The 17779-nt window shown below is 47.0% G+C and overlaps 2 protein-coding genes across 2 annotated transcripts in view; one reads left to right on the top strand and one right to left on the bottom strand.

Moving 5' to 3' along the window:
* LOC146865484 (uncharacterized) overlaps positions 1-17779 on the bottom strand; it is a 218692-nt gene that overhangs the window by 42106 nt on the left and 158807 nt on the right. The window lies entirely within an intron of this gene.
* SV2C (synaptic vesicle glycoprotein 2C) overlaps positions 2716-17779 on the top strand; it is a 784750-nt gene continuing 769686 nt past the window's right edge. The window contains exon 1 of the mRNA XM_085632286.1: positions 2716-2993. The gene's annotated coding sequence lies outside the window, so the exon portion shown is untranslated. The remainder of the gene's footprint in view (positions 2994-17779) is intronic.

The raw sequence follows: 17779 nt of genomic DNA, 5'->3' as shown, positions 1-17779 counted from the left end.
CCAGGTAGGGTTCCTCAAATTAATGTCAGCCAAGCACCCACTCCACCGGGGAAGACCTCTCAATTTTAAACGCCTCCTGGCGCGAAAAGGGATCCCCCGATGACGGCTTCCTGCCGCAAAGGTTCACGGGTAATGTAGTTCCTCCCTCCCTCACTGCGGCCGCGCTGTTGGTGGAGGACGCGGCAGCGGGGAGAGACCTTCGGCAGGACCAGAGCTATCGGCAGAAGCATCAGCCAGGTAGGGTTCCTCAAATTAATGTCAGCCAAGCACCCACTCCACCGGGGAAGACCTCTCAATTTTAAACGCCTCCTGGCGCGAAAAGGGATCCCCCGATGACGGCTTCCTGCCGCAAAGGTTCACGGGTAATGTAGTTCCTCCCTCCCTCACTGCGGCCGCGCTGTTGGTGGAGGAAACGGCAGCGGGGAGAGACCTTCGGCAGGACCAGAGCTATCGGCAGAAGCATCAGCCAGGTAGGGTTCCTCAAATTAATGTCAGCCAAGCACCCACTCCACCGGGGAAGACCTCTCAATTTTAAACGCCTCCTGGCGCGAAAAGGGATCCCCCGATGACGGCTTCCTGCCGCAAAGGTTCACGGGTAATGTAGTTCCTCCCTCCCTCACTGCGGCCGCGCTGTTGGTGGAGGACGCGGCAGCGGGGAGAGACCTTCGGCAGGACCAGAGCTATCGGCAGAAGCATCAGCCAGGTAGGGTTCCTCAAATTAATGTCAGCCAAGCACCCACTCCACCGGGGAAGACCTCTCAATTTTAAACGCCTCCTGGCGCGAAAAGGGATCCCCCGATGACGGCTTCCTGCCGCAAAGGTTCACGGGTAATGTAGTTCCTCCCTCCCTCACTGCGGCCGCGCTGTTGGTGGAGGACGCGGCAGCGGGGAGAGACCTTCGGCAGGACCAGAGCTATCGGCAGAAGCATCAGCCAGGTAGGGTTCCTCAAATTAATGTCAGCCAAGCACCCACTCCACCGGGGAAGACCTCTCAATTTTAAACGCCTCCTGGCGCGAAAAGGGATCCCCCGATGACGGCTTCCTGCCGCAAAGGTTCACGGGTAATGTAGTTCCTCCCTCCCTCACTGCGGCCGCGCTGTTGGTGGAGGACGCGGCAGCGGGGAGAGACCTTCGGCAGGACCAGAGCTATCGGCAGAAGCATCAGCCAGGTAGGGTTCCTCAAATTAATGTCAGCCAGGCACCCAATACCTCCCTCCCCCGCGACCTTCCCAGTGCGGCCCTGGCTACTGCCCACGCGGGCTGAGTCCCGACAGGCTACGAGTGGCTCGCAGGGGGAGCAGCTCTAAATCCTCAACCCGGGCGAAAGAAAGCGAGGTGACAGCGCACAGCTGCCCCCGTCTACCTCCTTCCCGGGCACCCACAGAGCCCACTCAGGGCCGGGGCAGCCCGCAACCATGCAGGCCACCCAGCCCTGATACACCCCCCAAAGGGGAGGAAACGGGCGGGTGATGGGGTGGGGGGGGGCAAAACCAAAGATCCGCAGCTCCCAGGACATGTCCAATCGGCGACAGGGCGAGGGGACAGCGGACTCGACAATTCTCGCCTCGGTGCCTAATCTAACCATGGATCCCACTCAGCAACTCTGGGCAACAGCTTGCTTAATCTCCACTTATGGCCCCATCAGCGCCGGGGATGCTTGTCTTCACCTTGGAGATGCCCAGTAGGGACCATCTCACAGGGAAAGCCAGGATGGGTTCCCCAGCGGTTTACAGCGCCGGGACGCCCCGTTGCTGGGGCAGCTGTGCGCTTTACAAGTCTACAGCATTTACATTTTACATTTACAAAGAGAATTTATACCTCTCCCCGACCCCACTCCGGCCGGAAGTGACGAGCGGGACCCCTAAGTGGTCTCTGTACACTAGGCTGCCCAGTGTGCCATCTTGTGGCACTAAAGGGGCCGCCCTCTTATGAGGGTCCCCTGCGGTGACTATGTTGGTCAGCCCGCATAACATGCCTCGACATCACCATGTCCATAGTAGTCCTGGCTACAAGCTTGAGATGGATGACTCCTCTAGGGGGGGGGGGTGGGGGGATGTCTTAATTTCCTGTAACTATACCGCATGTATGAGGTGGTAAAGAGCTGCTTCCTTTTCACAGTTCCATCATTGCTGGTCAGTCCACTCTGTGCAGCCTCGAACGCAACAGGCTGGTAGCCCTTATCCTTGCACGACTGCCTTTTCCTAAACTCTAAACGAATACATCTCAAATAGTTTACGGATTACCTAGAAGGTGGTTTTAAAACAGTGGTAAAAGTATGCATGATAAAGAAAGCTAGACGTGTGCGTGTCAATTCCAGAAATAAAAGAAATCGAAATGCGCCAAAGTTTGCGGTGCATAAAACGAGAAGAAATGGAATGCCAGTGTACTGACAATCGACAAAGCGCAGCTTGTCTCGTGTGACAGGCTTCCTCTAAGGTGCATGTTATTTTACATATGATAATTGTTGCTTGGGAGGAGAGGAGGCCAACCAAGCTGTAGCCAGTGTGCTTCCTGGCGAAACCTCTCACGTGCCTGTAGTATTTTCTCTGATTGCGTTCTGTTTCCATAGTCCCCAGTGGGTGCTATCGTGTGCCTTCGCCGTGCCCGCTTTGGCCTACACGCCGCAGCCCCCCGGTGACTTCCTTGTCCCAGGGAGTGCTGCCGCTACTGCAGTGTGCGGTGTGAGCGCCGCACCACACCCCTGCAGCTGCTCCTCCTGCCCGGACCCTGCTACCAGCTGCAGGATGCTCACTCCTACTTCCATCCCGGCTATTGATCGCCCGCGCCCCCTCCTGACACCTCACTGAGGAGCAGCCCGCAGACAGGAGAAGGGAGCGCGCACACCTCTGCGGCACCGACAGAGAGGGGACCGGCCCGGGGGCGGCTGCGGAGGGAACACGCGCAGGGGGTGGCAGGAAAGCAGCCGGGAGTGCATGGGACTGAGGAGGAGCCGAGCGCCTACTGCAGAGGAGACTGCACGCGCTGCGCTGGAGGTAAGGCAGGGAGCGGCCGGCAGCCACTGCCCGCGCCGGCTTTGAGGAGAACAATGCAAGAGGCAGGGCGCCGGCGGGAGGCGCCCGGCACAGGCAGGATGCTGACCACCCGTCGCATCCTCGGCAGTCCGCCTCGCCTACTTCACCTTAGAACTACTTTACATCTCACGGCTGTTGTCTGCAGTACCTGTGAATTGTTTGTTTCACCAGATGTACCCCTCATTTACTTTTGCCCTGTTTATTTAGCCTCCTGTCTCCTCGTTTCTGATCTACCCTTTGCAGACTCGCTATCTTTTTACTCCTAACTGGTCTCGCACCTTTGCCACTTGCTAGCCCCATATATCATTGTCTCTCTCATCCTTCACTGCACCACTTACTTTATGTTTGTTTCACCCTCCTCATCGGCTGCCGCCAGGCTCTTTAATTATCCCGAACTGTTACTGTAACCACCAGACTACTTAATCTAATGCAGACATATGTATCCCTTTCACAGCTGTCTCAACTGGCTGGAGGGTGTACCATTGTCGAGGGCATCTTACTGCATACCTTTAAAATATTGCTAAAATGTATTTTTTAACCGTACATACTACATACCGATATGTCCGATGTAACTCTCAAATGTGTTGCTTTGTATTTTACCCCTGACTGGTTGTCCGTTTAACCACTTTTGTTTGGACTGTCCCGGACCAAGGTTTTCCTTTTACTCTGTACTTAGATGCCTCTCTTGCCCTTACTCTGTCTGTTTTGCTGCTCGCCTGGATGTCTCACCCATACATTGCTGTGCTGTTTTACTTAGGTTTTACTTAGGTGTATTTACTGTGTACCCCATTCCGAGCAGTTTTTTACCTCGTGCTTACCCTGCCTCCTTTACCACTTATACAGCTGTCACTTTCAACTACACAGGGCTGTCTCTTTTGCTGGTTGGCTAGCCGCCAACTCTTTCTTTACTCTTAAACACTCATTCTCTGCACGTAAAGCCCTGCGGCCCGATGGAGTACAGGGTACATCTGTCTCAGCCGCCCCGTGCCTCTGACAGTGGGTCGTGACAGACGATCACACGCCGTGTCCCCGCCCCCGCGAAAGAGTAACGTTGTCTGTCAGGGGCGCCTGGAAGAAAGGACGGACAGAGCCGACACCAGCACAGGGGGCGAGCGCTGAAGACCCGCCCAGAGCATCTTACGTGAGGAAAGAAGAGGGGGGAGGGGATCACCAAGGCGAGGTCACCCAGGGCTCCGCCTGACGTCACGGAGCTGCCAGGGAATACCCCGAAGCGCGACACTCTGACAAGTCATAGGCCAGTCTGCCCAAACAAACCCGCTGAGGCCCGCGCGCTCTTCTGTACACACCAGTGGCAAGTCACCTTCCATTGTGTGCGTAGCGAGACTATGACTGCACACAGGCACACATTCAGGCACGTAGAAAACAGCCTGTAACCGTTCCTGGGTAGGCGTTCCATCCTAACACTCTACGGGTGCCGTCGGGTCACATACGCTGCTCTGAAAATGAAGTCAATTTCTAATAATAAATTGAGTTGAAAAAAGGGGTTTTCTCAATTTAAATATTCAGCAACTTGATTTAAAGAAGTAAAGATTTGGGCGGAAGCGTATGGAATATTTATTTGCTACCACCCAAGGATCTTACTTCCAGTTACCTTCTGCTGAGAATGTATTCACATGTTTTGAATTATGCCTGAAGACTGTTTCTGCAGAAAAGAAAACTGTTTTTGAAGGAGTCTGAATAAAATAAATGTATACACTCAACAAGTGCATCTCTTTGAGACAGCAAAGGAGCAAATGGATTCAGCGAGTGACCATAACCATGGGTATTGGGGTGGCACGGAGTTGGGTTGACCTCTTCCTGTTCCACCTTGAACAGATGAGCTGGAGCGCTGATCACTATCATATCACATCATGGATATATCAGAATAAGACATTGGAGTATAAGAATTCTTTTACTTATGTTTGTCCCACCCGAGGTATCTAAAGCTACAAAATATTTAGTGTATGCCACCGTGTGTGACCCTCGTCCCTTCCAGCAGTAGTGCCGGTCTGTTTTTGAAGCAGCCGCCCGCTCTTTGTCTGCGTTGTCTGCTAGCCCATCCCTTCCAAAGCCGCCTAACGTTGTAATGGTGACTTTTGAAAGGAGCCAAACTGTGGGTCGTGATAACCCGACCTGATTTCCTGTGCTCGTCCTTCTATCTGCTGGGAAGCGGTGGCTCCTTCGTTTAGTGTTTTCATTTTTATGATTAGGTTAGGAGTTATTCTTACAAACATCAGAGGCCAGGCTCAGAAAAACCGACAAAACCACCGTCTAAAATTATGTTTATTAAAAATATCTAAAAATGCTCTGTATACGTAATATCAAGTATTTATCTGCATTCCGACATTTGTATCCCGCACTTTGTATCCCGCACTCTGGGGCCTTAAGCGGCTCAAGGGGTATGAGCCACCGTCGGTCTCACCTTTTTCTGTCAAATGATGGATATTTCGAATGATTATTTATTGTCCAAAGAGAGCAGCATTTGGGCCTTTTCTGAGGGCGATAATGAGCTATGAGTTTTAGCTCTCACTTGCGCTATGGTGCCCTCCTAGAAAGGTGCACGAGCTCGTGTGAACACTAGCAGTGACTGTCCCATTCCCATACAATTTGAATGACGAGACAGGTTCCTGGCCCGCAGTGTGCTGTCTCTTTCAGCCCCGTGGCTGCCAGGTTCAACGCCAGAGTTGCAGTAAGTTCCCAGTTTGCCGCATTTAGGCCTGGCTGCGGCAAGCAGAGAACTTATGCCGCCGCCACCCGCTGTACTTGGCAGAAAGCGAGCAGGCGGAAAGAGCATGCTGCAGAATCTGGGAAAATCTGCTTATTCGGCCACAATATGAGAAAGCCACCGGAGCAGCGGGGCTGAGTCATTCTGAAGCTGTCATTTGACAACTCTGTGTGGACTAACAGACCGAGGCGAATGCAGGCTGGCAGGGGAAGGGAAATCTCATTACGAAAACCCGCGTGCGTCAGGGGAGCCCCGCTGATTGATAGTGTCCCCTGCGTCGACGCAGACTGCGTTAGGATTGGACGTGACCACGTCGGGGTGCGGAGTACGTGGTTCATGTCGGAGGGCGCAGAGCGCAACATATCTGATATCTGAGAGCCTTGCATCTCTCATCTAATGTGTATTTGAGACACTCAGCCCACATGTAAAAAATCCTGCAGCAGGAACTTTGAGACATATAAAAAATCCTGCAGCAGGAACTTTGAGACATAGAGCCAAGTGAACAGCCATTTCGTTGTATAAGGAGCACTACTACCTACGGTTTGTTTTGGATCACGGAACGAATTTATATTATTATTTGCAGAAGTCCTTAAAAGAAATGGAACTCAGCCTTAGGTTATAATAGCAACATCTTTGATAGATATATGTTGTCCATCTCTTGTTTAGCGCTTCAGATAAACGGGGCACTAAAATTCATATATGTTCAATTTGGGTGGGTCACATGAAGTAATCCCTCTATATTAAAAGGCTTACCAATGTGAGCAGAATGTTTTTTCATTGCAGGTCTTGACATTGCCAATGAACCATTTGCACGCTTAACGTTCAGCATTTGTAATCAATGGCATCTCGAGTAGTGCCACGCATGAATGAATGAAATAGTATTTAAAAAATGGGACAAAAACTGGATGGGTGCCTCGGCGTTAAAAACATGACTGAATAAGTCATGTGGAGGAAGAGAGTCTGGAACGGGACGACGACAGACAGGACAGGTTTTCAAAAGCTTCCTTCAGTTTTGATGATCCTGGGTGGCAGGGGCGGCTGGTGACATTTGAAATTAGTGAGGCGTAAAGGTTTGGGATGAGTGGCTGTTGGTGTGCTCGCACGGCGAGCAAGCCCGACCGTCATAAGGTAGAACCCCCCCAATTTTTGGGGGTAAAAATAGTGTGCAAATGGTGCATTGTCGAGGATATTTACCATGGATTTTTTAATTGGCACTGCCAGGGTACTGTCATGATGACTGTGTTTGCACAAATGCACACAATAGTGCGAATATGATTGACAGCACAGGGCCGGAATGGACCCTGCTCTGTCAAACACAGCGTGATGGTGAGTATGCAGACATTATTCAAATACTACACAGAGTCTAAGAAATTTGGCAGTTCTTGAAATTAGATTGTTATGGTGTAGATTGAGGGGATGGAGAGTGTAAAGAATAAATGCCTAAACCAAGGAAAGGGAACCGTGGCCAGCAGGGGAATGAAGCAGACCTGAGAATCGACTGCTCTGCTCCATCCCTTTCAATGTCACCTTGCATGGGTGCAGCAGGTGCAGTCGCACTAGGGAATTGAAAGGGCCGTTAAACCCTATTAATTGCTGGATTTAATCGCTCCAACAGCAAAGGGGCCATTTCCCCTGCTTACACTTGAGCCTATGGCATCCTTGCTACTCTACTGCTTGCTCAACACCCCACTGTAGTCCCTGGGTAGGAACAGTATGAGTACTTCCCTAGAACTCCATCAAGGTACAAAAAAACAGGGATATTGTTCGGGACAGGTGATTGAAATCCAGGTAACGGAGCACTGGAAGAGTCACGAGGTACACACTAGCCAGCTTAGTTTGCAAAAACTAGAGGAGCACGGAATGCCCAATTGCCAGAAGGGACTGGAGCACTGTCTCCATTGAAGGTGTGCCGGCTAAAAAAACATGAAGCGGTAGGAGCCCAGGAGTAAACCAATTACCAAAGACATCCAAGGCGACATTGATAAGTGAAGAAACACCGGAGAGCTATTGCAGCCCAAGAGGCAAAAGGCCCTCTGCCAAGATCGAACTTAGGCCCTGGCAGCAATGCAGAGCAAAGACAGTCTTAAACATGGAGGCCGATATTACTAGTACCAGCAAAACTGCAAGCAAGCCCAGCACTGCCGAGGCGCCAACCCGGCCAGATTATCCAGCCAAACCTGACCAACCCCAACCCAGCCAAACCACCCTAAAATTAAAAAACACTTACCTGACCGGTGACCGCCTCTACACCTGGCCCGCGTTGGCGCCTCTCTGCCCCTTCAAACGGTCCGGAACACCACGTCCACGTGACGCAAGTGACTGGCAACCCGTCCCTCAGCCAATCCTGGCGCTGCAGCAGTGCCAGGATTGGCTGACGGCACAGCCTACTCCTCGCCCGCCGCCTGCCCATTAGGAGACCGAGGGGCTCCTAATGGGCATGCGCAAGGCAGCAAAAACACAAGTACGCATGACTGGGCACGGAGTAAAAAATTAAGCTCCATGCCCACTCATGCGCACTTGTGCTGCCTTTCCCAAAGGCGTCTGACAATGATGTCAGTCAACATGACGCCGGACCGCCCACGGTCCGACGTCATGCTGACTGACATTCACAGAGGAGGGAGCTGCGGACATTCACAGAGGAGGGAGCTGCGGGCGCGGGCAGGGGGGCTACGCCCCCACGCCCTAATGGACGCACCGCGCCTGCTGGGTGGTATTCAAATATAGAGGTAGGAAAATCTACGAAGTGCTGGCCAGATAGGAGAAAGATTTGCCCCGAGATCTAGAGTGCTTGATTTTAGGAACTGTCACATTCTGCAGTGCAAAAGAATGCAAAGCGCGACCCAGAGCATAGGGGATTAATTTTGTCCTAATGTACATAGGAACTGTCTTCCAAACTCCTCTATGACCCAGACAACCAGGGGACAAGTCCTAAAAAAATAAGTGGGGGAACTAACCTAGTTAATCAGAATGCAAGTGGCATCACGGTGTGTGACATTGCGGCTTGTGACATCACGGCCCGTGACATCACCGCGTGTGACATCACAGGAAGTGGCATCATAAGAAGTGACATCAGATGTTGAGCCCTTACATATATGTTTAGCGGGTCTATCATGAGTACATTGGAGTACGTTTTGAGTACACAGGGATACCCTCCTGATTTAGGCAGAAGATTCCCACTTTTGAAACTTACAGATAAAACAATCTTGTCTTTTGTCAGCGTAAACTTTCTCTACCCAAAGTGCTTTACAAGAAAAAATAGTGGTACTTAAATTATTTCAACGCATCCTCAGGAGTAGTAAGCACTATATAAATTATTTATTTGTGTAAATACAGGGAAAGACCAACACATCTGACATTCTTACAGTGCATGCATATCTCCTAAATATGAGAAAGCTGCCTCTCTTAAGTATGTGTGAAGTGCGAACAAGGTGTGAGCCTTTGTTTCCCCTCCGCTCCATTTGCATCAGGTGTGAGGCTCCTGACTGCTCCCAGCCAGGAGACTAGAACAAAAGGAGGCCTGATGACCCCTCAAATTGGGCCTTTGTTATGGGCCCAGCAGGAGTCTGAACTAAGAAGGTCCCCTTCCCGCCTGCACGTTGTTGCTATGGAAAGCAGACAACAACGTAAAGGCATTGCTGAATGTGTCTAGGTGTTTGCAAATTACACCGGGACGAATTCAGCATATTTTTCAGTGGGGCCCAACTTCTTGGCAGGGTGGATGGCGTCCACCCTGTGAAAATAGTGGGTGGACGCCGTCTACCCGCGTGTACCCTCGACTCATGCCCTGCAGACAACACGTTTTAAATGTATTCTGTTTCCTAATAGGCAGCCATTGTAGGTCCTTTAAATGTTTGGAGATGGAGTCTTGTTGAGGAATATTAACAAGTTGAGGCGGAGAGTGCTGGATAATTTGCAGACGGTGAATAAAATATTGTATTCCAAGACATTAGGAGCTCCCATAGTTCAATCGGGATATAATGAGGGCCTGCACCATGTTTTGCGAGAGTCAAAAGGGAGCTAAGAAAATATTTTTTCAGCATCCTCATGATCAAGATGCATGTGGTAGGGATCTTATTTATATCGGTTTCAAAAGACAACTGATGGTCAAACCAAATACTTAGATTCTTGGGTGAGGAAATAGGAACTGGGGTCAGGGGTTGGGGGTGGAGGGGAGGTTCACCTTGCTCTGCAGGCCACCATTGGGGAAACCAGTACATTTTTTCTCAAATAGTATGATTTCTGCATTTTCACTATTATGTTTTAGACAATTGTCACACATCCAGTGTCAAACTGCTGACATATATTTGATAAAAGTTAGTTTGGAGGGATCATAGGTATCAGCTGTGGTAACGACAATCTGAGTGCCGTCTGCATGTGACAGGATTCCCAAGACTGGACAATGGTGTCCCTATAGACATTAAACAGCATAGGGCTGAGCGCAGAACATCATTGAGGAACATCACAGCCTATGGAGAAAGGCTTGAATTGAACAGGTGGAGGCAGCTAGACTGATTGTTCACTAAGAAGAGTGAAAGTAATGAGAAGGCCTCTATGTAAAGGTCTTTCTTGTCCTTCACTAGCTATGAGGGAATCTATAGAGCCCGGCGTGCTAACATTTTGCTAGATTTTCTCTACTTCATACTTAAAGAACTTAGCCAAATCATCGCATTGGATCTGCAAGGGTCTGATCGTGTTGGTTTCAACTGATAGATGATTAAGTTTTTTGCATATTGAAAACAGGTCTTGAGTGGGTTTTTCCATGACATAATCATCGAAGAATAGTATGAAGATGTTGCTAATCTATTGTTTGCAATTGATGATAGCTGTCTTGTAGTTACATAGTTTTTTCTCCATGTCCTTTCTAACATTTTGCATTATTTTTCTGCATCCATTAACTGGACAGTATACCATGGAGCTGTAGGTACTTGTCTTTTACATTTGTAGTACTGGTTTGGGGTTGAAATCAACTAGATCCTTAGTGATCCATGGGTGATCATTATCTACAATAGTATCAATCATATTTTTGGGCTTAAAGTACGACAGTAACATTAACAAGGCTATGAACACTATAAGCAATATGTTAAATACACGTTCACTTCAATCCGAGACAGTAACATATAAAACAGCCGCAGAGCAAAGAGTGGATCAATGACTCAGATGTTAGTGGTATTTTTTTGTGTGCTTGCATCCTATATGCAAACTACAAACGTATTGCCTCCTCGTTCGTCTTCCTCAGCCCCGTCCTTACTGAGTGAGAGATCATAGCTGAACATATGATTTTTTTCTATAACAAAGCAGACATTAGGAAAAAAGCAAACTGCTATTATGGCCAACTTCCTCTTCATGACCAATAGCATGAATAACCCACTTTCTGTTTTCTAATTTCTGCACGATCAATTTGTATTTGGTCCTATGGATCATGAGGATGTGTACTTGTTTATGTTTGTCGGTTTGCTGTAGTGGGTTGTTTTTGTATTTTATAGTAAATGCCTGCTTCATTGGTCGGATCACGCTGCTATGCACAATTGCATGGATTTTACCTGTCTTAGCCCTCACAGAAGGTACAGATTGTCTAAATTGTTTTAGCGCTTAATACAATGTAGCTATGCCTTTAACTGATACTTCGACCATTGCTGCGAGGAGGCATCTTTCGATGGATTCCTGGAAGATGATACAAATCAAAAAATATGCGTCTGTATCTCCTTTTTCAGAAGCTAAGGTGTTTGGCTAACAGCGAGGAACTGGTCCAAAACCACTGGAAGATTGGAAGCTTTTGACTCTAGTGAAAACGGTTTTAAATAGGAGAGGGTTTAGATTCAGAAGAGCTTTAGGGCCAACCTCAACATTCAAGTCAAGTCAGCCAGTCTGAGAAAGGGGTTGTGGGTGGAGGAAACAAAACCAAGTTCCAGCCAACAACTCCAACTAACATTTCTCAAACACCAAAGGCATCACTATGCCAACCCTGTTCCCAGCCAAGTGGGAGGCCTGTTGTCACAATTTCAGCAGCTTTTCAAGCCGAAGTATTAGACAGATGGGCACTTGAGGCACTTCAGCAGGGTTGTATGATGAACTTTTCAGACTTCTCCTAGATTTAATCTGTCAAACTGCTCTTCCAAAAGATCCGGTCTGACAACAGGCACTGTTGACGGGAAACCAAAACTTCATTGACAGAGCTACAACTTTGTGTTAAGGAAAGGAGGGTAACATTATGCAAGCTCCTTTTATTGCTTCTACTCATAGCAGCAACCAAAGAAAGAATTTAGAATCCTTAAACGTTCCAACAACCAATAAAACATGGGAAACTCAACCATCTTTTTTCTTTTGTTGCTGCTGCTCACAAGATAAAAACCTTGTACTTTTTCAAGTTTTTTTTAAAATATGTAAAATGGTGCATATTAGGATGTTCATTAACAGTTTACTCTAATTTTATCATATATAATGGTTTATATTTCAGGTTAATATAAGTGGGATTAATAGACACTGAATTTCAAATGTGTCAAATAAAAAAGTTTTGATTCTTAGTTGACTTTAATTTTTGGTGTTTGGTGTGGTTTGGATTTGATCTTATGCATTTCAATCCACCTTTTAAGTATGAGGTGATTTAATTTGACCATTTTTAAAATGTGAATTGGTTTATGTAGCAAAATAATAGAAATTTTTGCAAACCTTTTATCTGGAGCTGCTTTTTTAAACGGCTCAAGTGAGGCAGTTGCTGTGACGCATTTTGGTCTTGACCGAAGCCACTCAAAGGAAGATGCTTGAGGGAGTCAGAGCAAGTGCACAGCAGAGGTGCATAACAGGAGAAGGATGAAGAGAGATTAGAGAAAAGTCATGAAACTTTGATGATGGCTCTGTACACTTGATGCATTACATGATAAGCAGCCATTTTGAAGGATTGGAAATTTGGATGAGTAATATTAAAACAGCCATTTTAAGCAGCTGGGACAGGATTAAGCTTGTTTAACCACATTCAAGACAGAGGTTTGAAAGTTACTTAAGCAAAGCATTAGGACAACTAATGGGATCTATGTCAGAGCCCATAGACAAAAACAATGTTATGGCCCAATCTTTATCAGAAGGAGAAACTTGGTTGTAGTGGCTGAGTAGGTAAGATTAAGTGGAAAAGAGATACAGAGGTAATGTAAACAAAATTACCAAGAAAACAAATTAATAGAAACAGATGTAAATGTAATACGGATGAAGATCAAGACACTAGAGATGGGAAAGGCTCAGAAGGTGTGCATAAAAAGACAAGCCAATTTTTTTGCAGTGACGATCCACCAGTGAGAGGGAAAGGATCAGAATATTTGGAAATTGAGCTTTGATGCCCATCAGGTTTTTTACTTGGACCTGGAGGTGTAGGAAATTAAAGAGATTAAGGCACCTGCTGAGGATGCAAAAGCCTAAAAAACCAAGCTTGTGAATCCCTTTGGGATGGAAATGTTTGATCCTCTAATGATGAAGTATCCTTTGCCATCTAAATGGACCCCATCACCGCATGTGGCTCAGTATGTGATGCATTGGTTTAGGAGAGAAATTCCCAAAGTAGTCTGATAGCACTTGCGGTTGGTATGTCCAAGACCCAATTTGCCTAAGAAGGCAGCAATAACACTTTATTTAGATGGTACGGTTTTAGCATTTATTAGTAAGGGACTAAGGATCCTCAAAGAGGTCAAGACAGAGGACTTAAGTCTTGTCAAGACAGGTTGCTCAATGTAATAGGAGCTCTATTGAAGATTTTCGATTTGGCCGAGGAAGCATTCACAAAAAAAGTATGGTGCTAAGAGGATTTGTGGCAGGGGGGTGCAACGTGCAATCTACCTTTCAGGCAATGCAAACACAGCGTTCTCCAATGAAAGGAAAAAATGTATTTTAATTAAAATGGATACTACATTAATTGAAGTTGCATAAAAAGAGGGCGGATAGTTTCAGCCAGCATGGCCTCAGTTCAGTGGAGGGATTCTTCTTGCATCTACAAATATCATATGGGAGAGGAACTAAAGGTGAGAGGCTACAGAGAGAATCATGTAGAGGTAATTGGAGGCCATTTAGATATCCCTCTAAGTTTTGGGAGGCAGACAAGCCCAATTGTATGGGAAATGGCAGCACCAGATCCATGGGTTTTGAAGGCAGTACAGGGGTACAGAATAGAATTCTAGAGAAACAAATTCAAGAGTGTATACCAAAGGGGATTCAATTCTCAGAAGAAGAGAGAATTGTAGTAGAGAGAGATATAGAATAATTATTTAGGAAAGAGACAATCGTGGGGGGTAAAAGATTAATTGATAGGCTTCAAAAGCAAAAAGATATTGGTTGGAAAAAAAGGATAAATATACGTAAATAGTCTTAAACTTAAGAGAACTGAATGATTGGGTGATATTCCATCATTTCAAGATGATAATAATACATCTTTTAAGGGATGTGTTAAGAACAAATGATTGACAAGATTGGATGTCAAAGACACTTATCTTACACTTCCATTTGGGAGTCTGTATAAAAAATATCTGCAATTCTGTTGAAAAAAAGTACTTTGGAAGTTCAGGAGTCTAGCATTTTGTCTGTCTTCAGCCCCATAGTGCTTTACCAAGGGTTTACAACTAGTGGTTTTGTGATTTCAACCAATGTGTGTTAGATTAATTACATAAAACTAGATGAAATTCTTAAGACAGCTCAAGTAAGGGTAGAGGGTTAGATGAAACACATGCAAAGAGCAATAGGGCTGCTGGAGTATTTAGGTTTTGTGATACATAGGAAGAAATCCTGTTTGGAGCCGAGACAGGAAACTCAGTTTCTAGGTCTCCTGATAGACACACAGTTGGCAGAGTTAACATTGTCCAAAGACAACGTAAGGAAATTAAGGTAGAAAGTAAAAAGATTCTGGGAGATGAAAGAGGTTATGTCGAGAATACTAGTGAGGATTTTGGGTTTGTCATCTTCAGCAATGCAGACTGTTTTGCCAGGACACCTACATAATTGAGCTCTGCAGAAATTAAAAATGAGCTTTGTCAGGATGGGCTGGAAGTTTCTCAAAAGATACGGTTGAATTCAGAAACAACATAGTAGTTGGAATGGTAGTATCAGAATGTGAATGCATGGAATAGCAGAGCAATATTTTGCCAGGAACCCCAAGACTGTAATATAGTTGAATGTGAGTTTTGAAGGGTGGGGTGCGAAATGTTGAATTTTATTAGTGTGTGGTCTTGGGACGGATCAAGAGAAGAACTTTCATATCAATTGTTTGGAGTTCTTGGCAGGTTCTTTTGCAATTCAGTGTTTCAAAGAGAACAACATTAAATGTGTGACAATGTTTCTGTGGTGCATTATGAGACTAAGATTAAGGGACCATGTTCAAAGGGCCTGGCAGAGCAGAACACATCCAGAGGTGAACAACAGATGGCTAAATAGATGGTGTTCAAGGAACTTTACATATTCAATTGGAGACTAGACTGAAGGGTATTTCTTATGATTCAGAGAGCATAGGACCCCTTTAAATAGATTTATTTATGAACAAGGTACATACTCAGCTCCGCAATTTTTTCTGTTGGAGGTCAGCTCAAGAAGCATATAGGACTGATGCATTTCTTCAGGAGTGAAAGAGACTAATGCCTTATGCAGTACCTCCATTTGCTATGATGGCAAGATTACAAGTACAAGTATGCAGATGCAAGGAGACAGTTGTGGTTGTGACTCCAATCTGGAGAGCATAAGCATGGTTTCCGGAGATGTACGTTGACTTTTTATTAATTCTTCCTTCGTTCAAGGGACTTTCACAGGGTCCTCAAGGAGAGCATTACAATTTATTAATGCATGGATACCTAGCTTGGTGGATTTCAAGAGGCAGTGAGAGAGGCCAGGTCTTTTGGCAAAGACCTTTAGAGTCATTTGAGAATTCTGGTGCTCCTGGAATGAGGAAAGCCTTTAGGCAAGCTTGGATAAAATGGGTTTGTTGGTGTTTACGAAAAGACTTAGATTTTATTTTAAATTATATGGTAAGTATTTTGAATTGTCAATCATCTTTATTTTAGTTTTTTGAACCATCAAAGTGCACAATATAAAAATTTAAACAAAGTAAAAACAGATCACAGTGGAAATGTGTAAAATAAATTACATTCATAATAATACATCTATTGGCAATAAAGTGCCTTCAGATTAAGACAGAACCAGAGGAACAAAAACCTCCAAATAGTCCATAAAAAGGGCACATAAAGGGTCCGCTAAATTGCTCAGGATGTCTTAACGGCTCACTTTCGGTCAATTAATCAATCAAAATAGCTTAAATCTGCATAGATCCATAATAATAAAAACATACCGCATATGCAAAGGCATTTTAAGTAAGAACAATCAACAAAGTTAAAATGATCAATACTCAGGGTGCAAATACAAGTTTCGAATAATGTTGATGTGCTCCAGTTAGTGAAACAATGGAATTAAGAGTCAGAAATGAAAGATACATTAAAGAGTTAAGCTGGTCAATGTTGGGGGTGCTAGAGAGCCCAGAGCAAGATGGCCGCACTTTAGTGCTGCTCTGCTGATCGAGACCATAATCCGCCAAATATCCTGCGTTACTGGTGCCATCCACGGCTGTACTTAGAGTTATCTGCCTCTTGAGTGGCACACAATTGCCTCGAGATTGCTGACATGGCTCTTCCATGCTTTTAACTGCATTTCTGAAGCGAGACTTCACCTGGTGTAAAATGGTGGCCCCGGAGGGTGCGGGATGCTGAAATCGCATGCCGTGCCTATCTCCTGCCCTGGTACTGCGGCTTGAGCCCTAGATGTCTGTCTGAAGATCCGGGCGTGTGTGTCAGCTGCTTGACCGGAAGGCACGCTGGGGAGCGACAGGATCGAGAGCCCGCTTGCACCCCCGGCGGGACGATCAGTCGCCATTTCAAGAGCCGCTGGGCTGAGGTGAGACGAACGCGCTGTGCCCCCCTGCCTGCTCCAGCTACTGCGGGAGAGGTGAGACGCGTTGAGAGGCCTATGTACAGCGGCCCGATTGACATTGTGCCCGCCACTTGCTCCTTGCTGCTAATATGCTGCCCCCTCGTACGGCCTGGAACTCTCCCGCATCTGGGGCCTATTTAGCAGCACGGCCTCTAATTACGCAACGCGCCACACTTGTGATTCTCGGCGCTGCCTGACTCACCTGCAGCGGATTGCCGCATGATACGCCACCACAGACCCTCCGGCTCAGCTGCGGGGGTAATGCCTGCGGCGCTGATGGGAGTGGAGGGAGAACAGCTCAAGTAGGTGCCTCTTTTTGATCTCTGAATTTAGCGTGCGCATTTGTACCCTATATCTGCATTGCGGCCACTCAGACTCTACACACTTCCTCATTGTGGCCTGGTTTTCGGACTGGAGGATCGGCGGCTAGTTGGGTGGCTTGCCGGTGATGCCTCTTCCTGCTTTCAAGCCACCAAGTCTGTTAGCCCTGAGATTGCCTAGCGGTCTGCCTCATCTCCTGGAATCTATGGTGCCAACGCACCTCAGGGCTCCACCTTGTACTGTGCCAGTCGCGGCCAGGGAACTGCGCCCTTGTGACCACTTGGGTGCGGCTGTGCAGAGACTATACGCTGTGACCACTATATAACTACTAAATCTACTATACTACGCACTACCCACCTCATTGGAGAGGTTATTGTGTAGGCGCTTTTCTGGGGTTGCTGCGGGGCTACCCCCCTCCTCAACTTGTCGGGCTGACGGGTGCTCGCGTTTTGGTGCACGCGTGCTGCGTCTCCGATACAGTGCTACGCATGTTTGAACTGTTGGCTGCAGGACTCTGAGGATTTTGCTGCTCCTGGCGGCTTGTGATCGAATCTTTGCCCGTGGAAATACCATTGACGAAGGCCTACATATGTCCTTATAGACTCTCTCTGTGGTGCGCTGCAGGCGGTGATTTGCCGGCTGGTGCTATAGCTTCCGCGGGGTCCCGGTCTCCTTGTCTTCTGCTTCTGTATAGGAATCTCTCCCTCCGATTGTGAATAACTGCTTCGGACCGCGGCAGATATGGGGAGACCGGACA

Source organism: Triturus cristatus, chromosome 2_1, assembly GCF_964204655.1.
Source record: "Triturus cristatus chromosome 2_1, aTriCri1.1, whole genome shotgun sequence".
NCBI classification, from domain to species: Eukaryota; Metazoa; Chordata; class Amphibia; order Caudata; family Salamandridae; genus Triturus; species Triturus cristatus.
This window is presented reverse-complemented; position numbering and strand designations above follow the sequence as displayed.